This window comes from Theropithecus gelada, chromosome 13, assembly GCF_003255815.1.
Source record: "Theropithecus gelada isolate Dixy chromosome 13, Tgel_1.0, whole genome shotgun sequence".
Taxonomy (NCBI): domain Eukaryota; kingdom Metazoa; phylum Chordata; class Mammalia; order Primates; family Cercopithecidae; genus Theropithecus; species Theropithecus gelada.
The window spans coordinates 62,292,200-62,309,968 of NC_037681.1; the positions used below are offsets into that span (position 1 = coordinate 62,292,200).

Consider the following 17,769-nt stretch of genomic DNA (forward strand, 5'->3'; position numbering starts at 1 on the left):
TTCGGGAGGCAAGGTGGGTGGATCACCTGAGGTCAGGAGTTCAAGACCAGCCCGGCCAACATGGTGAAACCCCGTCTCTACTAAATACAAAAAAATTAGCTGGGTGTGGTGGTGCGTGCCTGTAATCCCAGCTACTCAGAAGGCTGATGCAGGATAATCACTTGAACCCAGGAGGTGGTGGTTGCAGTGAGCCGAGATTGCGCCACTGCACTCTAGCCTAGGTGACAAAGCAAGACTCTGTTTCAAAAAAAATTAAAATTAAAACATAAATTGTAACTCAGAAGCAAGCAGCAGAAAACAACGTAATACACAGGTCACCTGGAAATCAAAACAATGGCATCTCCCTCAAATGTTCTTTGTAAACTGTTATTGTCCCCATTTTACGAGTGAGCAGACTAAGAATTTAAGATGACAGGACCAAACTGCCTTGCTAGCTTGTGCTGTCAGTGGAAATCTAAGCTGCCACCAGCTTGATGCACTGCCGTAATAAATACCCAACAGCCTGGCTGTCCAAGGTGAAAGAGGTAAAACAGCAGCTCATTGGAGGGGTTTTAAATGATTTGTCCAGCCACGCAGACCCCCTGACAATCCAGAGGGGCATAAAAGCCCATCAAACCTAACAGGGTTACTCTTTTGGAGTAACCTCCCATGGTGACACATTCTCACACTCCCCCTAACATCTTCTCTTACTCAACCTGCTCTAATATCTGTGTGATTAAGATAGCCAGAGGCAGCTTCCTTTTTTTTTTTTTTTTAATTTATTATTATTATACTTTAGGTTGTAGGGTACATGTGCATAACGTGCAGGTTTGTTACATATGTATACTTGTGCCATGTTGGTCTGCTGCACCCATCAACTCGTCATTTACATCAGGTATAACTCCCAATGCAATCCCTCCCCCCTCACCCCTCCCCATGATAGGCCCCGGTGTGTGATGTTCCCCTTCCTGAGTCCAAGTGATCTCATTGTTCAGTTCCCACCTATGAGTGAGAACATGCGGTGTTTGGTTTTCTGTTCTTGTGATAGTTTGCTGAGAATGATGGTTTCCAGCTGCATCCATGTCCCTACAAAGGACGCAAACTCATCCTTTTTTATGGCTGCATAGTATTCCATGGTGTATATGTGCCACATTTTCTTAATCCAATCTGTCACTGATGGACATTTGGGTTGATTCCAAGTCTTTGCTATTGTGAATAGTGCTGCAATAAACATACGTGTGCATGTGTCTTTATAGCAGCATGATTTATAATCCTTTGGGTATATCCCCAGTAATGGGATGGCTGGGTCATATGGTACATCTAGTTCTAGATCCTTGAGGAATCGCCATACTGTTTTCCATAATGGTTGAACTAGTTTACAATCCCACCAACAGTGTAAAAGTGTTCCTATTTCTCCACATCCTCTCCGGCACCTGTTGTTTCCTGACTTTTTAATGATCGCCATTCTAACTGGTGTGAGATGGTATCTCATTGTGGTTTTGATTTGCATTTCTCTGATGGCCAGTGATGATGAGCATTTTTTCATGTGTTTGTTGGCTGTATGAATGTCTTCTTTTGAGAAATGTGTATTCATATCCTTTGCCCACTTTTTGATGGGGTTGTTTGTTTTTTTCTTGTAAATTTGTTGGAGTTCTTTGTAGGTTCTGGATATTAGCCCTTTGTCAGATGAGTAGATTGCAAAAATTTTCTCCCATTCTGTAGGTTGCCTGTTCACTCTGATGGTAGTTTCTTTTGCTGTGCAGAAGCTCTTTAGTTTAATGAGATCCCATTTGTCAATTTTGGCTTTTGCTGCCGTTGCTTTTGGTGTTTTAGACATGAAGTCTTTGCCCATGCCTATGTCCTGAATGGTACTACCTAGGTTTTCCTCTAGGATTTTTATGGTATTAGGTCTAACATTTAAGTCTCTAATCCATCTTGAATTAATTTTCGTATAAGGAGTAAGGAAAGGATCCAGTTTCAGCTTTCTACTTATGGCTAGCCAATTTTCCCAGCACCATTTATTAAATAGGGAATCCTTTCCCCATTTCTTGTTTTTCTCAGGTTTGTCAAAGATCAGATGGCTGTAGATGTGTGGTATTATTTCTGAGGACTCTGTTCTGTTCCATTGGTCTATATCTCTGTTTTGGTACCAGTACCATGCTGTTTTGGTTACTGTAGCCTTGTAGTATAGTTTGAAGTCAGGTAGCGTGATGCCTCCAGCTTTGTTCTTTTGACTTAGGATTGTCTTGGAGATGCGGGCTCTTTTTTGGTTCCATATGAACTTTAAAGCAGTTTTTTCCAATTCTGTGAAGAAAGTCATTGGTAGCTTGATGGGGATGGCATTGAATCTATAAATTACCTTGGGCAGTATGGCCATTTTCACGATATTGATTCTTCCTATCCATGAGCATGGTATGTTCTTCCATTTGTTTGTGTCCTCTTTTATTTCACTGAGCAGTGGTTTGTAGTTCTCCTTGAAGAGGTCCTTTACATCCCTTGTAAGTTGGATTCCTAGGTATTTTATTCTCTTTGAAGCAATGGCAGCTTCCTTTTATAGCCACTTTCCACAGGAGCAGTTGTGCCTTCCAGCTCATTTAGTGGGTGGTTAACCAGAAAATAGAGGTAGCTGAATTTCTTATTGGTCTTGGCTCTGAGATAACAGAACCAAAATTAAACATGAACCAAAGTCTCTGGCCTCCACCGCATTAAATGTAGGTAACACAGGTTTTCCTGTAAGTGCAGAGTCACCAAGGTATGACCTACCAAAGTCACCTACAGAGTTTCAAAATATAAATGACCATACCTGAATCTTCTCTTTTTCCTCCCTAAGGCATGTCAGCAACTCCACAAGGAGAGGCCCAGACATGTATATTGTACATTTTTTAAAGCCCCCAAAATAATTCTGAAATTTTCCGCATATCAAGATGGCCTGAATGACTCTTGGAAAAAGTTCAGAATATAAGATGGAGGATATCATCCTGGGATGAGCTGTGAAATTCCTGGTTGGAAAGTTTTAGAACCCCATCTATAATGGATTCGGTTATGGTTCCAAAGGCCATGTAAGAACCAGCACCAGGATGTCTGCATAAGAATCACTTAGAGCTTATCAAACTACAAAATAATGGTAGGTAAGAGCTAGGAATCCGGATTTTAACAGACTTCCCAGGTAATTCTGATGTGCAGTCAGGTTTGGGACTGTATGTATATAGTACTCAAAATACCATGTTAGAGCCCTTTATGCATTCACTCACTCATTCAACAAACATTTACTGTGTACTTACTGTGTGCCAAGCACCAAAGATTAAATAATGAATACAACTCAATACCTGCCCTTGAGAGGTTCACAAGTCTAATGAGGGATGCCAATCCTTTTGACATGGACCTTATAACACAGTGTGTCAAGTACCTGCACAGACTATGTGCAAACGGCTGTGGAGAGAAATTATTTAATTCTACCTAGTGAACCAAGGATAGGCTTCACAAAAAAAAAAAAAAAAAAAAAAAAAAAAAAGGTGACATTGGAGCTAAGCCTTGAGGAGAAGCGAGGAGTTTGCCAGTTGAAGAGGGAAGGGAAGTTCCAGGTAGAGGTCCAGAGAATGAAAGTGCATGACATGTCTGGTGACAAGCATGGCCAGAGCAGAGGGAGTACGGGCAAAGTGGACAATGGCTGGGGGGACAGGCGAGAATCAGATGAGGAAGGGTGTGGTTTCATGCTGAGGGGGTCATCTCTTGTTTTTAAGCATGATAATATGATCAGATCTTTATTTTAGATAATTTTGGTGTCAGTGTGCATAGGAGATATAGACAAAAAAATTAATTAGGATGATATGAGAGATGAGGAGGTCCTAAAATGGGAAAGTGGCCGTGGGAATAGATTTGAAATATATTCCATAGGTAGAATCTACAGAATTAGTAAGTGTTGCTTGAAAAAAAAAAAACCCACATATACATATACATACACACACAAAAACAAGAACAACCCCAAAAAAAAAACCTATTACAGAAAGATGTCCTTTCTCAGTACATCTTTGTCTCTTCTCTGCTTCATTCTCACCCGATCTTGTCATCTCACTCTGAAGAAAGTATCATTTGCCCTCAGTCCTCTCACAATTCATGAAAAATGAAACCAAATTTCCACTGTCCCAATCCTTTCAAATGAGCTTAGGAATGAAGACTGTCGACTGCTGTCTACTGAGACGGAAAGGCCCTTAAGTGATCCTCTTTAGCCCTACAACCTCCTTGTTGTACACAATGAAGAAATGAGGCTCAGAAAAATAGGTGAATTTCCATCATCACACAAATGGTTTTAAAAAAATATGTACTATATCTTCTGTTAGTACCATTTGAACCTTCCAAAATGCATGACATTCACCACCTGTGTAGTGCTCCTGTCTGCCTTTCTTTAAAGATTCTAAGATAAGCTAAAATCTATTATTATCTCTGTTCTCTGCTCCTTTTGATAATCGAGAAATGCCATGGTTTCTCTCACACTGAAAAGGAGTCCAATGGACATCTAGTGGTTCACTTAGATAATTGAATCTTTAATAGTATTATCTATCACTGTATTTAGTGTGTTAAATTTGATTAGCATATTAACTAATTGCATTATATTAGTGGTCTCAACCCTTTCAGATCTGATGATCTGTTTGTATAGCTATTTTGAATCACCCTCCTTTTCTATCCTGAAATGAAATTGATGTAAAATATAATCTACACAAGCAATTGCAAAATTTCAATATAGTGCCCTTTTATTTTCCTTTTACTTTTATAGAAAATAAAAGGAAATTAATTGCTAATAAAATAATACATTTTTCATATTTAAGTACTTGGCATGGTCACACCTGAAAACATGATGTAGTCAGATGCTTATACTTATATGTGGAATTTCTGTGAATACAACACTTGCAAATGTAGTCAGATACAAGCGTGTGAAGTCAACAACTACAATATTGTGTAATGTTGTTTCCTGAAATGGTGACCAACTTTTAGTAAAATTTAGAACAAAACAAAGTACAATCTTTCCCTTGTTTTATACAGCATTTTTAGAAAATTACTAAACATAATTTGTGACAGATGTAAAGCAGAATTGGAGTCTAGGTTCTGTTCAATACAGTTTTTTCACTACAAGAATGTCTGCTAAGATACTAAAAGCCATAAGTGAGAATACCACTTCTGTGAAGATAGAGTAGATGTACTTTTCCATATTCCTCCTGATAAGTAAAAATAGAAATCCTGAACCTTATATATAAAACAAGCATAAAGCTACTTTGAAAGGTGGAGAGAAGAAAAGGATACCAATTAAAGCCCTTGAAACCTAAAGAATGACATGGTGGTAAGCTATCTGGGTTTTCCTTTTGCCTCATATATCCCAGACTGGATGCTGGAGTAGCTGGCAACATGGAAAAGCCAGTAAGTGCAGAAAATAAAGTCTCAACAAAAGCCTGCTCTCTCTAGCTAAAGCAATGGGAAATGAGAAAGCTAGCAAACCAGAAACCTTTAGATCAGGAGTTTGAGACCAGCCTGACCAACATGGTAAAACCCCATCTCTACTAAAAAAAATACAGAAAATTAGCCAGGTATGGTGGTGGGTGCCTGTAATCCCAGCTACTCGGGAGGCTGAGGCAGGAGAATCACTTGAGCTTGGGAGACTGATGCTGCAGTGAGTCGAGATCATGCCATTGCACTCTGGCCTGGGCAACAAGAGTTAAACTCCGTCTCAAAAAAAAAAAAAAAAAAAAAGAATATAACCACTTTACTGCATTCAAACATCACAGAAAAAACAACAACAACAAACAAACAAACAAGAAACTATGATCCCACCTCAGTTCATACCAGCAAAGGCCAAGTGGGGAACCAAGACTTCCACTCTCACTAGACTATAATGAAGTACCCCAAACCCCTCATGGGAGTAGAGTCAGAGAAATCCACACCAAAACAGATCTTGGTCAAAAGTCTGAAAACTAAAGACAAAAAAGTCTTGAAAGCAGCAAGAGACAAATGACAACTTACCTATAGAAGAAAAAAATTAAAATCACAGTGGATTTCTCATCAGAAACCATGGAAACCACAAGAAAGTGGCACAACACTTTTCCAGTGCTGGAAGAAAATAACTGTCAACCCAGAATGCTTTATGCAGCAAAAATATCATTTAGAAGTGAAGAAAGATCAAAAAATTCTCAAATGAAGGAAAATAAAGATAATTTGTCACCAGCAGACCTACGCTAAAAGAATGAATAAATGAAGATTTATAAATAGAAAGGAAGTGGTTAAAGAAGTTTCTTAAAATATTAGAAAAATTGAAAGCTACTCGGGAGGCCGAGGCAGGGGAATCATTTGAACCTGGGAGGTGGAGGTTGCAGTGAGGGGATATCACGCCACTGCACTCCAGCCTGGTGACAAAGCAAGACTCTGTTGAAAGAAAGAGAGAAAGAGAGAAAGAGAGAGAGGGAGGGAGGGAGGAAGGAAGAAAGGAAGGAGAGAGAGAAAGAGAGAGAGAGAGCAAGAGGGAGAGAAGGAGGGAGAGAAGGAGAGAAGGAGGGAGAGAAGGAGAGAAGGAGGGAGAGAAGGAGAGAGAGAGAGAGACAGAAAAGAAAGAAAAGAGGAAAAGAAAAGAAAAAGGAAGAAAGAGGGAGAGGGAGAGGAAGAAAAGAAAAAGGAAGAAAGAAAGAAGAAAAAGGAAAAGAACACAGTAAGCAAAAATATAGGTAGATACAATAGATCTTCCTTATCCTCTTGAGCCTTCTGAATTATGTTGACAGTTGGAGCAAAAATTGTAATAATGTTTAATATGGTCTTGAATGTATGTAGAGAAAATATTTAAGACAATTTTGTTATAAATAGGGAAGGGAAAGGGACATAAAAAGAGGTAAGCCTCCTACACTTCATGTGAAACTTGTAAAATGATGACACTAACAGACATTTGTGTGTGTGATAAGATGTGTGTGTGTGTTGGGGTGAGTGGGTATGAGGTAATACCTAAAGCAACTACTAAGACTCAAAACATTATAGACTAATAGACTCAAAACACTATTGGAAAATCAAAGAGAAATTTTACAAAAGGTTCAAGCAGCCTGCATTTTGAACAGGAAAAAGGGAAAAGAAAATTGAGAAATAAAGTTTGAGAGAAAATACAGCAAAATATATAATGGCAGACTTAAACTTTAATGTATCAATAACCATATTAAATGCAAATAATATAGTTTAAAATAAATGGTTAAGAATAAAAGGATGGAGGTGCTGGAGCTGTTGCCACCAAGTCCGGATCCCATTGCCGCGTGCCCACAGTGCTTGCCTGACATGCATTCCCAATTCCTTTTGGTTCCAAGTCCAGTGTTGCAACTCTCAAGGATCAGCTGATTCATAATCTTCTAAAACAACAACAGACCCCGCCCCCCCCATTAAGATTACATTTGTTTGGGTTAGTGTTGTTGGCATGGTCTGTGCCATCAGTATCTTGATGAAGGACTTGGCAGATGAACTTGCTCTTGTTGATGTCATGGAAGACAAATTGAAGGGAGAGATGACGGATCTCCAACATGGCAGCCTTTTCCTTAGAACACCAAAGATTATGTCTAGCAAAGACCATAATGTAACTGCAAACTCCAAGCTGGTCATTATCACGTCTGGGGCACGTCAGCAAGAGGGAGAAAGCCATCTTAATTTGGACCAGCATAACATGAACATCTTTAAATTCATCATTCCTAATGTTGTAAAATACAGCCCGAACTGCAAGTTGCTTATTGTTTCAAATCCAGTGGATATCTTGACCTATGTGGCTTGGAAGATAAGTGGCTTTCCCAAAAAACGTGTTATTGGAAGTGGTTGCAATCTGGATTCAGCCCAATTCCGTTACCTGATGGGGGAAAGCTGGGAGTTCACCCATTAAGCTGTCATGGGTGGGTCCTTGGGGAACATGGAGATCCTAGTGTGCCTTTATGGAATGGAGTGAATGTTGCTGGTGTCTCCCTGAAGACTCTGCACTCACATTTAGGGACTGATACAGATAAGGAACAGTGGAAAGAGGTTCACAAGCAGGCGGTTCAGAGTCCTTACAAGGTGATCAAACTGAAAGGCTACACATCCTGGGCCATTGGACTCTCTGTGGCAGATTTGGCAGAGAGTATAATGAAGAATCTCAGGCGGGTACACCCAATTTCCACCATGATTAAGGGTTTCTATGGAATAAAGGATGATGTCTTCCTTAGTGTTGCTTGCATCTTGTACAGAATGCAATCTCAGACCTTGTGAAGGTGACTCTGACTCCTAAGGAAGAGGCCCGTTTGAAAAAGAGTACAGATACACTTTGGGGGATCCAAAAAGAGTTGCAGTATTTTTTAAATTTTTTTATTATTTTTTTTTTTTGAGATGGAGTTTCACTCTTGTTGCCCAGGCTGGAGTGCAATGGCACAATCTTGGCTCACTGCAACCTCCACCTCCCGGGTTCAAGCAATTCTCCTGCCTCAGCCTCCCGAGTAGCTGGGATTACAGGTACCCACCACCACACTCAGCTAATTTTTTGTATTTTTAGTAGAGAAGGGGTTTCATCATGTTGACCAGGCTGGTCTTGAACTCCTGACCTCAGATGATTCACCCACCTCAGCCTTCCAAAGTGCTGGGATTACAGGCGTGAGCCACCGCTCCCAGCCAGAGCTGCAATTTTAAAGTCTTCTGATATCATCCATTTCACTGTTTAGGCTACAACAGGATTTTAGTTGGAGGTTGTGCATGTTTTCCTTTTTTCTGGTCTGTGATTACAACAGTAATATTAAGATGGACTGGGAAAAACATCAATTCCTAAAGTTAGAAATAGAAATGGTTTGTAAAATCCTACAGCTATATCCTAATGCTGGATGGTACTAATCCTGCGTAGTCCTAAACTGGTTAGTCTGAAATAGTTCTACTACCTCTGAGGCACCACTGCCAATGCTGCACACGCTGCAGTTGCCCCTTGAGCCAGATGGAGGTTTACTGTGTGTTATATAACTTCCTGGCTCCCTCACTGAACAATGCCTAGTCCAACATTTTTTCCCAATCAGTCACATCCTGGGATCCAGTGTATAAATCCAATATTGCATGTCTTGTACATAATTGTTACAAAGGATCTTATTTTGTGAACTATGTATATCAGTAGTGTACATTACCATATAATGTAAAAAGACCTACATATAAACAGTGCAACCAACTATCCAAGTGTCATACCAACTAAAACCCCCAATAAACCTTGAACAGTGAAAAAGAATAAAATAAAAATAGAAGAATGGAAAAATATAGATCACACAATCAAAAGAAAGTAGAAGTGGCCATATTGATATCAGATAAAGTAAATTTCAGAACAAATAAAATTACCAGAAACAAGAGGAACATCATACAGTGATAAAAGAATCAATCCACCAATAAAATGTAGTAATCTTAAATGTGTCCGTACCAAACAATAAAGTTGCAAAATATGCAAAGCAAAAATTGATAGAACTGAAAGGAGAAATAGACAAATCCACAATTATAGCTAGAGATTTCAACACCCCTCTGTCAACAACTGACAGAACAACTAGACAGAAAATCAGCAAGGATATAAAAACTCCTATCTATCAACCAACAGAATCTAGTCAGTGTTTATAGAACACTCTAGCCAACAATAGCAAAATATGCATTATTTTCAAGTGCCCATGGAATATATGCCAGGATTACCAGGTTATCCTGGGTCATAGAACAAATTTAAAAGAATTTAAAAGAGTTAAAATCACGTAGACTGTGTTCTCCAACCAAAACAGAATCAAACTGGAAATCAATAACAGAAAGATAGCAGGAAAATCTCCATGCACTTGGAAACTAAATAACATTCTTTTAAATAATCACAGGGCAAAGAGGAATTCTTCAAGGGAAATTTTTTTTTTATTATTATTATACTTTAAGTTGTAGGGTACATGTGCATAACGTGCGGGTTTGTTACATATGTATACTTGTGCCATGTTGGTGTGCTGCACCCATCAACTCGTCATTTACATCAGGTATAACTCCCAAGGGAAATTTTTAATACATTCAACTGAATGAAATAAAAATGCAGCATATCAAAATTTGTGGAATGCATTCAAGGCAGTACTGAGACAGAAATGCACAGCACTAAATGCATACATTAGAAAGGAAAAGTAACAGATGAATACTATAAGCTTTCACTTCAATAATCTAGGGGAAAAAAAACAGCAAAACAACCCCAAAGCAAGCAGAAAGAAGGAAATAATAAAGAGCAGAAATGAAATCTCCAGGCCCTGATGGCTTCACTGGAGAATTCTCCCAAACATTTATTTTAAAAAGAAATGAAACCAATTTACACATTCTCTTCTAGAAAACAGAAGAAAAAAGAACAGTTTCCAACTCATTTCATGAAGACACTATTACTCAAAACACAAAACCAGGCAAAGACTGTACAAAAAAGATAACTAAAGGCCAAAAACACTCATGAATATAAAAGCAATAATTCTTAATGTTAGCAAGTAGAATATAATAAAAGTACACACCATGATGAAGTGGGGCTTATTCTAGGGATGCAAGGTTGGTTCGCTGTTTTAAAATCAAAGACTGTAATCCACTATATTAACTGGCTAAAGAAGAAAAATCACAGGATCATATCAATCAGTACAGAAAAATACTGAAGAGAATTCAATACCCATTTATGATTTAAAAAAAAAAACTCAAAAAATAGGAATAAGAGAGAACATCCTCAACTTGACAAGGAACAAAACCTACAGTAATATTATACTTTAGTAAAAGACTGAATGTCTTCTCTCTAAGATGAGGAATGAGGCAAAAAATATCCACCTTCACACTCTTATTCAACATAGTGCTGAAAGCTCTAGCCAACGCAATATGGCAGCATATGAAAATAAAAGAAATAGATATCAGAAAGAAAAAAATAAGACTGACTGTTCCTACTTGCAGTAGACATAACTGTCTTTACAGAAAACCCCAAAAATCTGCAAAAAAACAACTCCTAGAATTAACGTGAGTTCAGAAAGGTTGTAGGATATAAGACAAACATATAAAAAGCAACTGTATTTCCATATAGTAGCAATGAATACCAATAATTAAAAATGCAATATAACTTAAAATCACTCAAAAAATTGAAAACTTAGATTTAAAACACGTACTATAACTTCTATGTCAAAAACTATTCAATGCCAATTAAAGAAATCAATTATTTAAATAAATGAGGAAACATATCATGTCCATGGATTCAAAGATCCAACATAGTAAAGATGTTAATTCTCCCCAAACTGATATACAGATTTGACATAACTACTATCAAAAATCCAGCAAGACTATTTTATAGATATGGACAAGATTATTCTAAAATGAATACATGGAAAGACAAAAGAACTAGAACAGCTAAAATAAAAATAAAGTAATAGGAATGTGTCTACTTCTTTTCAAGACTTATAATATTGCTACCATAATCAAGACTCTGTGGTACTGGTGGAAGGAGACACAATAGATCAATGGGACAGAATAAAGACTGCAAAAATAGAACCACACAAATATACCCAATTCATTTTTGACAAAGGAACAAAAGCAATTCAATAAAGAAAAGACTGCCTTTTCAGCAAATGGTTCTGGAAGAATTGGACATCTATAGGCCAAAAAAAGATCCTTGACCTAAGTCTCACATCTTATACTGACTCAAAATCGAACAAAGACCCTTAAATATAAACCATAAAACTATAAAACTTTTAGAAAAAAAAAAACTTGGGAGAAAATCTTCAGGATCCAGGGATAGGCAAAGAATGTTTAGACTTGTCACCAAAAGCATGATCCATAAAAGGAAAAAATGATAAATTGGACTTCATCAAAATTTAAAAGTTTGCTCTGTGAAAGACTTGCTGAGGGGATGAAAAGACAAGCTACATAATGGGAGAAAATATTTGCAAACCATGTATTCAAACAAATTACTATTATCTAGAATACGAAAAGAGCTCTCAAAACGTGACAGTTAAAAAATAATCAGATAAGCAAATGAGAAAATTACATAGACATTTCATCAAAAAGGATATACAGATGACAAATAAGCAAATAAAAATATTTTCACATCAGTAGCCATTAAGGAAATGAAAAATTAACACCACAAAGAAATATCTCTATATACATATCAGAATGCCTAAAATAAAAAATAGTGACAACACCTATCTGGGTGCAGTGGCTCACACCTGTAATCCCAGCACTTTGGGAAGCCAAGGCAGGTGGATCACTTGAGGTCAGGCATTCGAGACCAGCCTGGGCAACATAATGAAACCGCATCTCTACTAAAGATGCAAAAATTAGTTGGATGTGGTGGTGCATGCCTGTAGTCCCAGCTACTCAGGAGGCTGAGGCATGAGAATCACTTGAATACAGGAAGTGGAGGTTGCAGTGAGCAAAGATCATGTGACTATACTCCAGCCTGGGTGACAGAGTGAGACTCTATCTCAAAAAAAAAAATAGTGATAACACCAAATGCTGGCAATGTTAAGAAGGAACTAGATCAAGGTTATGAAAAAACCTCCAAGGTTATGAAAAAACCTCCAAGGTTATGAAGAAACTGGATCACTCATACATTGTTGGTGAGAATGTAAAATGAGTACAAGCCACTCTGGAAAACAGTTTCTCTAAAAACTAAACATACAACTACCATGTGACCCAGCAACTGCACTACCAGGCATTTATCCCAGAGAAATGAAGAGCTATGTTCACACAAGAATCCATATATGACTGTTTATAGCAGCTTTATTTGTTAAAACCCTGAACTGAAAACAACCTAGATATCCTACAATGGGTGAATGGAGAAACAACTGTGAAATATTCATACCATGGAATACTACTCAGCAATAATATTGATACAATATAACAACTTCGATGAATTTCAAAAAAAAAATGGACTGAGTTTAAAAAAAAAAAAAGCCAATCTCACATTAACCTTTTATGTAACATTCTTGAAAGGACAAAATTATAGTAATGGAGAACAGATCAATGGTTGCCAAGTGTTGAGGGAGGGAGGAGAGGAGGAAGGGAAGTGGGTGTGACTTAAAAAAAAAAGACAGCACAAAGGATCCTTGTAGTGATGGAAATGTACTGTATCTTGACTGTGTCAATGTCAGTATCTTGGTTGTGACATTATACTCTAGTTTTGCAAGATGTTACTATTGGAGGAAACAGAGTAAAAAGTGCGTGGACCGCTCAGTATTATTTCATGTGAATATACAATTAACTGAAAATGAAAAGCTTAATTGTTTAAAGTAACACTATTTGGGGGAGGGGGACTCATGTGGTGTGGAGATGGGAAAAATATGTGTGAGATTGTCAAGTGGACTGTGAGATGTCCAGAATTCCTGAATCTCCCTCTGCTCACCAAATGCCACCCTTTCCTCGTTGTTACCACTTCTAAAACTTGCCCTACCCATCCCACATCACCCTTTATGGACAATACTCATACAACCCACACTGAAAGCCACTGCACTGGAAGGTAACAATAACTCTATAGAGCTGGTAGGAAGAGGCTACTTTATAAATGAAAACTGAGGAATCTGAGTGAGGCGAAGGCACCCTCCCAAAATCACACAACAAGTAAATTTCGTAGCCAGTTTTTCCACCGTTTCACATCACTTCACATAATCATTTCACTCCACTACATTTCTAATCATCTACCATTTTCAAAGCTCTTTTTAAAATGTTATCTTAATTGGTCGTAAGCTGTCCCAGCTAAAAGAAAATGACAGAGGGCTAGAATAATGGGAGTGGTTGCAATCTCTTAGCCAATGTGGGTTGCTGTGGCAAATTCCTGCCTCCACATCTGCAAGATGCCTACATTTGTGCTCATATTTGCCCCCTTTGCACTCAACAAATTAAAGCTCTTCCTACTTAAGCCTAATTCCTCCCCTCAGTTTTTGGATCCCACTCCCCATCACCTCATTTTATTGATTATGCCATCTGTTTCTTGCATCTTCAAACTTACTCACTCTACTGCCTCTTTCCCATCAGGAGAAAAAATCATGTTTCCTTAGCTTCATGTCCTCTTCAGAATATAGCCCCTCTCCTTTTGAAGGAGAGTGATTAAACGCTCTGCCTTCATTTCCTCTTTTTTCCACTCCAGTGCAGTTTGGTTTCTGGCCCACAACTGCTCTTAAACTTTACCAGATTCCAAGGTCTACCTTGTACTAGCTCCAACAGACACTCTTCAGTCCTTACCTTACTTAGCCTGTGCTCAGCATTTGATACATTAACCTCTTCCTTTATGAAACACTCTTCCTTGGCGTAGGCTTCCCTGGTTTTCCTCCTACTCTCTAGCCATAGGACGTTTCTCTTCTCCCTGTCACTCAAATGCTGATGTTTCAGTATTCTGTCCTAGTCTCCCTTCTCTTTTCCCTTTATACCTTCTCCCAGGTTTCATTTACCATCTATATTACCAGCTCATGCCAGTCTCTCAAGCTCCAGACCCAAGTAACTCACATCCTGCTAAATTCAACAAGCCCAAAATGGACCAAAATTCAACAACTCCAAAACTGAACGTCATCCTCCCCATCTCAAATCTATTCCTGAATAGCTCAATCTGTGGCATTTTCGTACACCAGCCACACTAGATTCTTCTTCTTCTTCTTCCTCATATCCACATTAAATTTTTCACCAAGCCTATTTACCTTCTCAATGCCCTTCAATCTATTTGCATTTCCAAGGACACTGCCTTAGTCCAGACCCCCAAAATCTGTCAACTGAAAATCTGCAGTAGCTTCCTAACTGGTCTCAGTGCCCCTAATTGTGTCCCCTTCCAATCTATTCTTTTAATCACAATGAGTTATTTTCCTAAAAATAACTAAAGTCCTAAAATATGACTCACTACATCACGTTCCGTCTTTAAACCTTTCAGTGGTTCCTCAGTGCCTTTTAGCTAAACTCTCACCTCACCACGGCCTGTCTAGTGGAGCCCTACCTATCTTTCCAGCCTACTCTCCCACTTGCTTCTCACATCCTGCAACTACCTCCTCTTCTCCCACAGTAAATTTCTTTCAATTCCCAATGCATCACATTATCTCTTGCTCCTAGGACTTCGCACAAGAAGAACTCACCATCTGGAACCTCATTCCTCAACTCCTCCCTCCACTGGCTTCCCCTACTCATCCTTCAGACCTCAGAAAAGGTCACTTCCCGACCTCCACTTGATGAGGCTGGGTCCCCCCTGCTCTGTTCTCCCAACACCCTAATCTTTCCCTGTTGTGAAACTTATCACACCCTTTCACAATTACTTATTTATCTATTTGTTTTCCCCATGAAGCTGTAAGTCACTTGAGAATACTAGTCTATCTTGTTTACCTTAATAGCTATAATGCTGGCACAGTGCTTTGAATACTCAATAGATGTAGTTTTAACAGACTATACAAGAATATATAAAAAATTAAGAAATCCAAGCCTGTATGGCAGCTCTCTGGGGACTCAGCAGTCCCCTCTGGCTCATTTTCTGGCTTATGCAACCTTATGGTGACCCCTGTGTGGCACCCTCCCTTATATGAACCAGCGTTCTTTATTCACGTATAGGAGAATGCTGTATGCTGTAACCTCAGCTTCGAGAAAACAATGCCCATATTGCATTAACCTGCTAGACCAGCTTCAGAAAGGATCTCTGAATGTCACGATTTCAGAAACTGTAAAATCACCCCTTGTTCTACTGCAGAAAAAAAATACAGTGGAACAAGGAGTTCCTTGAGCAATTCTTAAAATTCCTTTGTCAGGGTCAAAGATATTATTTGTCAACTAGAGGCAAGTCAAATGCAAATGACTTTTAAATTCATGCTATGGAAATTAAAAGTATAAACCCTAAATTTTTTAATTAACTTTTAATTAAAATTACAGTTAATAACCAGAAGTCACAAGTTTTTCACAGAGCAGTCTTGAGAGATTAAGAAACTGACCTGTTGACATGAGGCTCTGAGAATACTCTGCACTAAGCTAATAATTACACCTTGTTATACAGATAAGAAAAGAACTGGAAAATATTTACCAGTCAGTTAACTTAAACCCACTAAGAATACAAACATTAGATAGGTAAGAGGGTAGAATGCTTTTTTTTTGTCAGATTTACATTTTTTCTGTATCTTGTCATCATAAAATTCAGTAGTTTGTACATAGAGGTCTCTTGTAGGATTTTTCTCTAACTATAATGGTTAAATATTATACAGCCTTTAACCTTGAGACTATAAAATTCACCTACTTATCCGTTGTAGGAAATTGCAATCCCCAATCATTGTTTATTTGTTATAGGAAATTGGATTTTGTAATGTTTAACCCACGGTTAACTGTTTTACTGTTTAACACAGTGACTTCACTGAGTTTGTTATAATTAAATTAACCAGCAAAAAAACAATTCAGATCCTCTTGGGGTTAACGAAAAATCACCCATTTTTTCCTGGTACGGATTTTGATACAAGTGAATATAAAGAGTGATTACAGCAGAAACATTTTTAAACAATATGAGAAATAACTCAACTTTTTCCTCTGCAGCCTTACAGCATACATGATTGAAGCAGGGCCATTCCTCGGGTAATAACTGGGGAGAAGAGCTGGGGGGAGCACTGGACCCCAGTGACCTCAGGAGGGAGAAATAAAAGGCCCCCATGCAGAGGAAGAGGGGAGATGGAGGTAGATTCAGAATGGGGTGAAGAGGGCACTAAACAGAGTGTCAATCTAGAGAGGTAATGTGGGCTAGTGGTTCTACATGCACTGGTTTGAGTCCCATTCACCTGGGCTCAAATCCTGGCTCTGCCCGCCGCTCATGCGCTTTGTCATCAAATAACTTGCATAGTCTCCCTGAGCCTCAGTTGCAACATAAGGATCCTAGCAGTGAACTCATGGAGGTGAGAGGATTAAAAGATATGTTTATAAAGCCTTTAGCTCAGTCCTGAGCATGACAATATCCAGTAACAATGCTGCATAAATAGCCTATTTTGTGGTTGTGGTTGTTGTTAATATCTTCCATCTCACTATTTCACTTTGGGCTCAGTCTTGATGACTCCGCTGGGGCACTTTCTACATGTCCCAGCCATGGGGCAGCCAGCCACAGAGCCTCCACGGATGTAAAGGTGCTGCAGTCTCTTGTCCTGGTCCTCGTTATCACTGCAGTTCTAACCTCAGGGCCCTGACATGGCAGCTCTCTGATGACAGCAGCATCTTCTCTGGGCATCCTATCAGAAATGGTCAAAAAGTCATTCTAAAATGTCTTCTGCCATTATGTTGAGGTGTAATGGAATGTGTACAAACTCTAAAATCAGATGTATTTGCAGACAACTTGCTCACCGTGTATTCTTGGCAAATTTGCTTCTTTTCAGATTCTTCACCTTAATTTGGGTTTACTGCCACCGATCTTGAAGATTCATGGTAACAAACTCAACAAACTATATGTATCACTATTACTACATTTGTGAATGTTTTGTTGAATCCTTTCTCAGGTTGAAAAATATTGGAGATTAGAGCTAGAATTGAGTTCAAAGATTATGCCCCAGCCATATCCTCCCTCATGGAAGCTGAATGTTTCAATCTACATAATCTCAAGGCCTTCTGTTTTCTGCTGACAAGAAAGAAGTCTTGTCTTTTACATTACCCTTCTTCTCCAAGTTCTTTCTTTGTAATCCCCAGGATGCATACATGTACTCATGGCTTAAATCTGTAATCATAGCCAATGCCATGGTCCCCATCCCACAATGGTGCCATGGAGTTGTGATTTGGCCCTGCATAATAAGATCAACACCTCCTTTCAGAATGAGAAGGATAATGTTCTTTCTG

The 17,769-nt window shown here is 38.7% G+C and overlaps 1 pseudogene; it reads left to right on the forward strand.

Annotated features, from left to right (window-relative positions):
- LOC112604488 overlaps positions 1–17,769 on the forward strand; it is an 81,389-nt pseudogene that overhangs the window by 51,154 nt on the left and 12,466 nt on the right.